This window comes from Hibiscus syriacus, unplaced genomic scaffold, assembly GCF_006381635.1.
Source record: "Hibiscus syriacus cultivar Baekdansim isolate YM2019G1 unplaced genomic scaffold, ASM638163v2 tig00110321_pilon, whole genome shotgun sequence".
NCBI lineage: Eukaryota > Viridiplantae > Streptophyta > Magnoliopsida > Malvales > Malvaceae > Hibiscus > Hibiscus syriacus.
The window spans coordinates 2,054,883-2,066,151 of NW_024062680.1; the positions used below are offsets into that span (position 1 = coordinate 2,054,883).

An 11,269-nucleotide genomic window follows, 5' to 3' on the forward strand; every position below is an offset into this window, starting at 1 on the left:
CATATTAGACTCAAATCAATTATGAAAATCATTTCATATTACTTTTCTTCAAGAGAAAGTTTAGAATGGGATTGCATGGTTACACAATTATAGATGGGGAATAGAATCTGGTAATTAAATGAAAACAAAAAGGAAACATGAAAAGGGAAAGATTTATAGATGAAATAAATGGAGAATAGATTTAATTTAAAGGAGAATAATGTTCTATTGTACCCACTTCATAATATTTTTGTTACAATGATTCTTAATTTATTAATTTATGCTTCAAGCAATCCTTTGCAGTCCAATAAAGGTGGTCTGAGTCCACAGAATCTTACTCCATCGACTTCACCCGGCAGTGGGAGTCTTGTGGCTTGATATGCCTTTGAATCTAGTAAGCAATTAGCTGCTGTTAATCAGTCTGAGTGACATGGGCTATAGAACTTTGTCGAAATATTATCAAGATCTTGTTCCTGATGGTTCTGGTTCTCCTGTCTTTTGTTAGAGTACCCGAGTTACATACATGATCATTACACTTTAATTCCACCTCGATGTGGAATGTTTCCATTCTTATCTTTGCCTACATGCTTGGATTTCTTTTAAATGCGAGATCCATGCACAAGGTCGAATTTCTCAGAGAGGTATCGAATGAGACAATATTGCTCATTGGTGTTTAGAATTCTTATTACCATAGGCATGAAAATGTTGACCTAATTATAAAAGATGAACATATAAGTATAGATTTAGGATTTTATCATCTTACATGTTTTGAAAGGAAACATGTGCTATCTGGTTTTGATCCTAGTGGGAAACTTTTAGTTACAGCTTCGATTCATGGGAACAATATAAATATTTTTCGAATTATGCCATCAACGACAAAGAATGGACCTGGCACTCAAGACTATAATCGGAGCTCGTCACATGTGCGTCTTTACAAGCTTCATCGTGGCATGACATCAGCTGTATGTTCATGCACCTTCTACCTTCAAAAAACTGTTGTGTACTACCTATCTATAATTTGTCTTGTTTTGTTTTGCAGGTAATACAAGATATTTGTTTTTGTCCTTACCGCTTACGGTCAGTGGATTGCCATTGTTTCATCTCGGGGTACTTGCCATATTTTTGTTCTTTCCCCATTTGGTGGTGAGAATGTTCTCCAAATTCAGAATTCTCATGTTGATGGGCCCATCTTATCACCAGCTGTCTCTCTCTCTTGGTTGTCTTTCCATCTTTCGTGATAAACTCTCAAAGATTTTCTTTGCCACCACCAACTGTTACCCTCTCTGTTGTTAGTAGATAAAAAACAGTAACTCATGGCTTAATACAGTTACCAATGCTGCATCTGCTGCTGCTGGGATGGCCTCCTTCCCCTCTAGTGCTTTTTCTGCCGTTTTTTTCATAATTCTTTACCAAATGATGTGCAACGAGCTCAAATGAAACAAATATTTTGGAGCACCTATTAGTTTACACTCCTTCCGGTCATGTTGTTCAATATAAGCTATTGCCTTCATTTAGGGGAGAGGCAGGTGAAAATGCTTCAAGAATCGACCAGACTCTGCTCCTCAGGTACATGATGAGGAGTTACCGGTGAAGGTTGAAGCTATGCAATTGCAAGCATGGGATGTGCCGAAGAATGATTGGCCAGAAAGAGAGGAATATCTTTCTGGAATGACTCATGGGAGAAAGACACATTAGAGATGACGATGGATGTTTCTGATTCTGAAGATAATGATGTTGGGCAAAAGGACCTGTCAGAGCCCCAATATCAGTCTCACTTGTATCTTTCAAACGCAGAAGTGCAGATACCGGTCTGGCAGAACTCTAAGGTAGATATTTTTAAGGCCATGAGATTCTCATCACCCATTTTACTTACAACTCGTATGTATATTCCTAGGTGCCACTCCGTACATGAGGCTTGTGGGGTTCAAGGAGCATAATTTCACCACAGATCAGTCTGGTGGAGAAATTGAAATAGAACAGATGCCTGCTCATGAGGTTGAAATTAGACAGAAGGATTATTGCCTGTTTTGAGCATTTTCACAGTCTTCGACCTGAATGGAACAACAGGTAATTTCTAAATTGTGCCATCTGGTTTTGATTATTCTAATTTCTAAATGGTAGTTATACTGTATAACTAAATGAATTTTCCTTCACAATTTCCTTTTTTTTTCCCAAGGGAAAAAATATCCAATGTCTTCTGAAGATGCCAAAGCAAGATTCTCTCAAGTCACTGTTATTTCTCACTCTAAGTTGATGTCACCTAGCTCAGTAAAACTCAGATAATAGTATGCCAATATTTTGAATTTGAGATATCATCCAATATACTTATGGATCCAACTTGTATTATGCTTTGTTTTTCAACCAGGATCAACGGGGAATTCTTATCCTTCCAGCATTCAATCCGGCAAGGATGGGGTGGGGGTAAAAGCACAGAATTATGTTTTTGCATCAGCTATGCTTAACCAGAGCACTCTTAACAAAGATGCTGGTTCAGTTTCTTTTAATCAACCAAAAGGGGTGTTTGTCACATTGAAGATGGTAACTCAACCAATATGTCATCTTTAACAAGTGGTTCGCTATCTGGTGGAAGAACCGTTACAAAAGAGGTTCAGTTTCCTAATAGCGACGGAACCAGTGATGCTTCAACACACAGTTCTAACCGATCTGATTTGAGTATGCATATGTTAGATGAGGGACCATCAAATGAATCGCGGGATTTTGATCAATTTTTCAAGACGACTACTGTACAGCATTACCCTCAGGTGCACATCCTGAACCGAAGAACATTGTTACAGATGTTGACAACAGCATCAGTCCTTGTGATAAAGAAAATCTGAGGAAGAAGGTGACAACGATGATATGTTTGGGGGGTTTTTGCCTTCTCCGAGGAAGGTAAGTATCAAAAGCCATTATTAGTCATTCACACTTCTTATACATGATGCATCATAGTCTGAAAACGTAGCTTCTAAAATTTTGCTTCCTTTATATAATATACAATCTTTCCATTATCGATCGAACCTTAAACCTGACGGTAACCTTCCCTAATGAGTGGCTGTTGCCTTCATAATTATTTGTACTGTGAACTTTCAGGTTCTTTCGGCCGTCCAGGGTTCACTCACACGAAACAAGGAGTGTGACTTGATGATTTATAAAACTACTGACTGATTTATCCAGATAATAGGCTTAATTAAAAAACACCTGTTCAACTCTCTTTTCCCTCATTAGTTGTCTAAATTTTTATTTGGTCAAAATATACGTCTCGTATTTCATTTCATTATCATTTTAAAGAATTTCATACAAAAACTACTGATTGATTTTTGATTTTTATCTAATACGTCAGACAATCATTAGGTTGATAGAATTTTTTAATGGACGTTGACAATTCGAATGAAACATTAAATACTTATTTTAATTAAAATTAACTTTACATCTAAATGATAAAAAAAAATATATATTTTTGACACTTGTATTTTAGTTAAGCCGGTATATCTTGACTACTGGCTTATTGTGCTGCTAAGGGCAAATGCTCTGCTTTCTTCCTTCCGATACATTTTGTAAATTTATATTTGATAAGATTACAAATGATTTGTGAGGACTTGTATTTTCTGTGCTAACATTATTTTCATTCTTCAAAGAAAAAATGGATCAATGTAGTGTATGTGTTCTTTGTATGTTTAAATATTGTTACAACCGGTACTAGATTCTTTGAGTAAGGTCAGAGGTTTGAATTTTGACATTTATGAATGGAGCAAACTGGATTGGGAGAGTCATCTCGTCTCTGCAGTATCCGATCTGGATTTGTTAGTCAATACATATAAAAACAAGTGTTTATATTATATTTTTTTATTTTAAATATTTAATTTTTTTGTTACAATGTTTAATATTTTATTTTACAATCGTTTTAAGATTAATTTTGTTATGTTTGTTAAAAAATATTTTCAAATAAAAATATGACACATGATAAGTTTTTTAGAAAACCATTAATTGTCAATTGAGTTTGCACTGACATGTCTTGGTTGTTCTTATATTGTTAGAAAATAAATTTAAATTTGATGTTACTTTGACGAATTAATAAATTTAAATTTAAATTATTTGCACCGATTCGAGTTTACCATAACAAAACGTTGTGTGAGGAGCTAACTACCTTCATCCACGTTCATTGCAAGGAATATGTGATTGTAAATGCATGCGTCCAACCCTCTTCGTCTCTGGTGAAAGCTCGATGGACTCCTCCGAATGCACCAATAGTGAAGGCCAATTTTGACGCCAGTTCTCGCAAAAGGAAAAGGAAGTCTGGTCAGGGTTGGTAATAAAGGATAACGCGGGACACATTGTAGGAGCTTCCGGGCAAAGGATCCGCCAGGTTACCTCTGTGTTTGTTGCTGAGGCCGTCGCTGCTGTTCATGCGATCCAGCTCTCCAAGGATTTGGGCTTCTCACAGGTGGTGTTTGAAGGGGACTCTCGTACGATCATCCAAAAATTTAGCAGGGAAAGAGCCCGACTTCTCTGAAGCGGGTGCATGGGTCTGAGATGGGAAACGTTTGGCAGCTATCCTACATGCAGCGACGTTCCAGTTCATTCCAAGGTCTGAAAATACTGCGACTCACCTCCTTGCAAAGGATTCTTCGGCTGGAAATAAAGATCAATTATGGGTTACAGAGGCTTCCCGTCGAGTGATGGTACAGGCGGCGGAAGACAGGCGGTGTTTTGAACTTCCATAGCTGGGTCTACCGACTGTCTGTATCTGTTTCTTAGGGTCTATCTGTTTTTCTTGTTTCCCTGGTGTTCCATCGTTGTTTCATCAAGTGCAGGGGAGACTATTAGCCGGTTGTTTGGTTTATTTTTATGTTTTAATATTTTCATTTAATTTGTGGGTAGGTTAGAGCTGAATAGTTATTTTTGCTGTTGGAAACGTTTTGTTTTGGCAGTTGACTTGGTCTTCTACAACGGTCGTTTTTAATAATAATTACAACCGGCTTTTTGAGTTAAAAAAAATACTATGGTGGTAACGATAGTCAATTGTAAAACCATCACCGTTAAGGATAAAAGAGGGTCGGAAAGAATCATCATCGATAATTAATTGATTTAGTGAGATGAAATATTAGATATCTTAAATAAAATCATGAGTTTGAATCTTGATAAGATTCTTAAAAACGATTGGTATTTTATATAATATATCATGGGGAAGAAACTTCAAGCATACATGAGAGTAGGTAAGGTAAAGAATAAAGAGTTGAGTCATTTTGTTCTTGAAAACAATAGCCCTATTGTTGTCGTTAGTATTATTGAGAAGAGACAAAACATCACCCAAAATCAAATATCTCACTCAAAACATGGAACATGGTTTTTACAATCACTTCCATTTTCTAAGCAAAATTAGCTTGAAAAAAGTGTGTTCACTTTCACACCATGTTTATTAGTCTTTGCAAAATTGTCAAAAAGGAGTTTGTTTGCAGTCTTTTCAATGTCTATAATCTAGGCTGAGGGACAAAGTCCTCAATTCATTCCAAAGCATTCAAACCCATAATAGATCCAATAATAACAACGATTGATCGGATCAAACAAAATTCGAACCATAAACTCTAACACGTTAATATATCAAGACCTCAATCATGTTATGTTTGATATTACTTGGTGTAAAAGACAATTTAAAAGGAGTTGTTGGGGGGCAGTAATTCCATATATCCTCTAGGCTAGTTGACACTTGCCACTTTGTACAGGAAAACAACAATAAACAATTGAAGAAAGTGATGTAAAGAAAGAGCAATAATTACTCAAAGAACAAAAGAAAGATGGGGAAGATGAATGTGGTAAGTGGCATAAAGTTTTGTATCTTCTGGTGCTTTAAATATACATACATGCATACATACAAAATGCAGTTTTCAAGGTCATAAATGGTGGTGAGAGGTTAAACAGAGGAAACAGAGACACTCTCAGGAAAAAAATTACTAGAGGGAGAGAGAAACAAACAGGAAAAGTGTGACTTCACATACTCCACTTCCTAACACTATAATATCCATTTCTGTCTCAGTTTTCCACTCATTTTAACCCTACAAAATCGTATATACATATAGTTTCTCTAAGTCCTACAATATATATCTTAAAGAAGAAGAAGGAAAGCTGCAATGGATTTGGTTCAGTTGCAAAGGCAGTTGGTTGATTACAGAACCTCACTCTATCACGAGGTTAGTTTTTTGTTTACAGTATTAGTAAACTGTTTGGCATTCAAGAAAGTCTGGGTTTTTATTTCTTTGTTTTATGATTAGGGTTTCCTGGATGAACAATTCACCCCAGCTTCAAGAACTTCAAGATGAGAACAACCCAGATTTTGTTGTGGAAGTTGTCCCTTTTCTTTGAAGATTCTGAGAGACTGCTGAATGAACTGAGTAAAGCACTGTGAGTGAGGAACTTTGCTTGGAAAACAATTTTAAAATTTTTTTCCTTCTGTTTTGAACTGAACTATTCTGGACCAGGATTCTATTTTCTGCCATAGCTTGACAGATTTTGACACTTCTCCATGTCTCAATGTGATTTGATTATTGCTTCTGATGTTTTAATTTAGAGAGCAGCAGATCATAGATTTCAAAGGATAGATGCTCTTGTTCACCAGTTGAAAGGTAGCAGCTCCAGGTATTTCCCTTACCTTTTTACTTTCTATTCTGGGTTAATCTTGTTTGCCATCATGAAAACACCCACATGCATTATATATGTGTGTATGTATGTATCAATGGTTAAAGTAAAACCCATTTTTTACCACCATAGTTCACTGTTTTAACCACATGTATCACCATGATTTTTGCTGTTTACCTGGTAGAACCGTTTCATAAGTTCTGTAACTAATTATTGTATAACCTGTAGCATTGGTGCTCAAAGAGTTCGGAAACTCTGCATCGTCTTCCGAAACAACTGCGAAGCACAGAACGTTGAAGGGTGAGTTGGTATCACGCCTTGGTCATTATATTAGATTACGTTTACAGTTAAATAGTTATTCAAACTTGGAAATCTGGACGTGTTATATATATAGATGCCTGAACTGTTTGCAACAAGTGAAGCACGAGTATTCAATTGTTAAAACCAAGCTCGAATCTATGTTCCAGGTAATGTTCTTATCCAAGCTCAAAATCTGTGTTTCAAGTTCATGTTGAAAACTGATTGTTCCATTTTTTTTAAATTTTAGCTTGAACAACAAATCTTGACTGCTGGTGGCTCAATTCCCGTGTAATCTGTTACTTCAGAAAGACCTATATAATCATCTGCAGAGAAAAACTGGGGATTTTGGCTGTTGGAAAGCTTCTTCTTTTTTTCTTTAATCTTTGTTGGTGTTGTTGCAGTTTTAGTAGGGTGTCTAAGCTATAATGGCTCGTCTGCTTTTGAGCTTAAGCTTGTATTACGTCCGGCGTTTAAGCCATGACAAAGAATATGTGAATTCCAATGCTAGGAAATTATATTATAAATTAAAATGAGCAAAATTAATTAATAAAAAATATGAAAAAAATATCTAAATTATAAAATTTAAGTCGTGTGATGGGTGTCTTCCAATACCTCTTCGATCTATCATTGTTTCAATTTTCAAACTCAAAGACAATGATACCTCATAGATTGAGTGACATTTTTTGAACAATCAACTTTTGTAAAATAAAATAAATAAGGAGTGCAGTAAATGATACGTTTTGACATAATTAGAGATGAACAGATTTTTATGTTAGAATGTAAACTTCTAAAAATTTAGAAGAAAAAGAATATGAATTTATAAAATTTTAAGATACGTTCAGCCGACATAATTAGGCTGGTATGTGTTTTTAATGAAGGTCGAGACAGCTCTTTAACCATGCAAGAGGACAATTTTCAGAAAAAAAATTAAAATGGATACACATGCACCAATGTTGGTCAATGAACTTAGCCGCTAATTAAGGATGATAAAAAAAGTTAAAATCAACTTATTTTGATCTTATTCATTTTTATAATTAAATTTATTTCAAAATTCAAGTTTACGACCGTCTAAACAAAATTATATGAAAAAAAATCAGAATCGAAATAAAAAACAAATTTAAGAAAACAGTATCAGTCTTTTGAAATATTATAAATATATTTTATTTATTATTTAAGAAATTAACTTCCCACGGTCTTCTCATCTCTACCATCAACCATGTATGAATTGGAAATCTTCCACAGACAATAAAATCCATGCCCAAATTAAATATTCATCAACCCACCATTCACTCTCTTTATTTAATTTAAAAATATAGCTTGTATTCAGTATTTATATTGGCCATCTATTTAAATAATACATTACGTAATCATCAAATTTATAGAGAAAAAATTATATCCGGATGGAAACACAACGCTGTTGAGGTGATTTTGAGTGTCTGAAATTTGCTTCTCATAATCAATGAACGAAGATGTTTTATTAATTTTAAAAGGGATAAAACTATTTCCACTCGACCGGGATGTTCCCCTACGTTGCTACAAACAAAGTCCAAATATATGCTGTTAATGACAGCAATATCAATTACTTTACTCTCTCATCTTTAGTTATGATCATTTTAGTCGGTCCATTAAAGTCAAATAGACAATGGTTTTTTATGTGATTATGAAAAGCTTAGCTGCTGCTAATATTCTTTTAGCACTATGAAAGCAAATCATAACAGCTTACAACAAATGGCTGGCACTGGCACGTTTTCATTCCTCATTGGGGTTGCCTCCGGAAAAAGAAAAAACTATCTTTTAGGGATGAATTTTGTCGGATGCTATTCCTTTTCAAGTGTTTAGCTTGATCTATCATAACACGATCATGATGCGAGAAAATAACATAAAGACGATACAGACAACGATGAAGAAAATTATATTTACACAACTTTTACACTAAATTCTAGCCACAACCTACGAACTTGCTTATCTCATCCATAACAGTATGGAAGTGATCGTTATTGGGCAGCAAGTAAAATCCAATCGTGGCTTGTTCCATATACAAAAGTTTAACCTCTTGTCCGGTCTTTTTGAGCCCTTCAACATAAGCCAATTGCCAGTCCTGAATAAGATCCAAGCCAGCAACCACTACAAGACTCTTGGAAATATCATTCCTTCCACACTTCTACCGTTGGGTCCAAACGGATTACACGCATGATGGTCTCTGTCTTCACCTTCAGGGAGATAAGCTCTCCAATACCAGTCCCGATCACGTAGAGTAACAAAATATTTCCCATCTAAACGTTGCTCAGATTCAGTTCTTTCTTCTCCGCCGAACATCGGATTAAGCATTATGTTTCCCAGTATATCGATTCCCGATTCCATGGCTCGTAAAGCAACATGGTGCACGATGTTTCCACCGGAGCTATCCCCAGCAAGATATATGTGAACCTTTGAGTCTTTTTTACTTCGAAGCCATGGTCTCGAGTTAACCCACTTAAGAGCAGTCCACCCATCATCATAAGCACATGGGTATCGATGTTCGGGTGCTCGTCGATAATTCACGGAGACCACAACAGCCTTACAAAGACCTACCAATCGTCGGCATAAAGTGTCGTATATGGCACTGTTAGCCGAGGAATGAGCAAAGCTTCCACCGTGGAAGAAAATAATAACAGGAACAACCTCGGCTGTGACGGCTTCTCAAGTTCAGCAAGGTTTGGCGGTGGGTCTTCAGCGGTTGCCGGTCTGTAGATCCGACTCAGGAGGGTCGTACCTCGATCAATGAGCACATCAAATGAGAAAACCCCGTCCACCGGGTTAGCGTTAGCAGGGACTTTACGATCGAGAAACTCTGCCAAGTGACGATTGAAAGTGCCATCAGGTCGACGAAGAAGATTGTAAGCCAACTTGAAATTGGAGATGAGGACCCACGTGTTTAGGAACCACCATCTATTCAGAGACAAAGGCAAAGAAAAAAAATCAAACGAAGAATATATGCTACGATGCTAAGATCTCCATAATTTCCACAAAGAATTTTCAAGAAAGAACTATCCATCAAAACAGTAACAAGTGGATTTCTTCACTATTTTATTTATCTTCAAATCTAATCAAATTTCCCAGATAAGATCACAAAAAGGAATGAACTAAAAATTAAACAGTTCCGATCCTAAATCGCCAAAAACAAAATAATCCATAAACTAAATAGAAGATCTTCAGTAGAAACACATGATAAGACTACCAGCTGTAACCAAGATAATCAGCTAAACTCGGACCGGAAAATATGTTAAAAATCGATTTTCAAACTTACTTTGACATCCAATTCTAGATAGAAATTGACAAATTAAACAAGGAAAAAGAATCTTACCTTGCATTCATTGACGTTGACTCCATTACTTCTAGCCATTTCCCTCCCCCTCGAAGATTTGAGAACAAAAACTCAAAGCTTAAAACCGATCCTCTTGAAGAACAAACCAAAAACACACACTTTCATTTAACAAACCAAACTCATTTTTAAAAAAGAAAAGAGAACAACCAACAACAACAATAAAGATGCTATTTTTATTCCATTTTCCACTCCAAATATCCTCTTTCCCCCCTTTTCTGCTGCTCAACTCAATACCAAGATATTGTTCGTTGTTTTTCTTTTTGGCTTAATTATACTAAGTTCATAAGAAAATAAAGAAACAGAGAGTGAATGATTCATAAAATAGCAGAGCAATCAAATTCGCACGGAGGTTATTATACGAAGTGTGCGATGTGCGGTGTGGGTGAAGGATAGGAAACATATGGCGTACATTAGAATATGTAAATGGAGAAATACTAAATTATACCTGGTGTGGATGAGAACACGAGATATGACAAAGACAAACTGAGAGGATGAAAGATTACTGTTTTGTGGGTCCCATGCATCTTGTTTTATTGTAAGTTGCAAACTATTTTTTTTTATTAATTTGAAATAACTACAATTATAAATTGAATCTGTTGATTATCATGTATACATTTCAAAAGTATTTGATTAAGTTGGTAATATGAATTAATTAAATATTAATAAATATATTGATAAAATTATTTTTATTAAAATAAAATATTAGTTGATGTTTAATTTTAAATTAAATTATAAGTAACATCTCTTTTATTTCTCGTCAAAAACTTACAAAAATATTAAAAAATAAAATAAAAATATATCTTAAAAGACATTGTATGAGTTCATTACAAGAAAAAATAATTGAAAATATCTCAAAATTTTAGTTGGTAATATGAATCGAAAATAACATAGCTTAAATTTCAAACTCACTCGAGTACATATATTTCAAACAAAATCAGTTATTGAATTATTAAATTTTAAATGAAAATATATTATATTAGTATTATATTGTTGCAT

At 35.1% G+C, this 11,269-nt stretch overlaps 3 pseudogenes; 2 read left to right on the forward strand and 1 right to left on the reverse strand.

Moving 5' to 3' along the window:
• Positions 1-237: 237 nt before the first annotated feature.
• LOC120117836 lies at positions 238-3,000 on the forward strand (annotated as a pseudogene).
• A 2,584-nt stretch (positions 3,001-5,584) lies between these two features.
• On the forward strand, positions 5,585-7,412 carry LOC120117849 (annotated as a pseudogene).
• A 1,372-nt stretch (positions 7,413-8,784) lies between these two features.
• On the reverse strand, positions 8,785-10,656 carry LOC120117546 (annotated as a pseudogene).
• Positions 10,657-11,269: the final 613 nt, after the last annotated feature.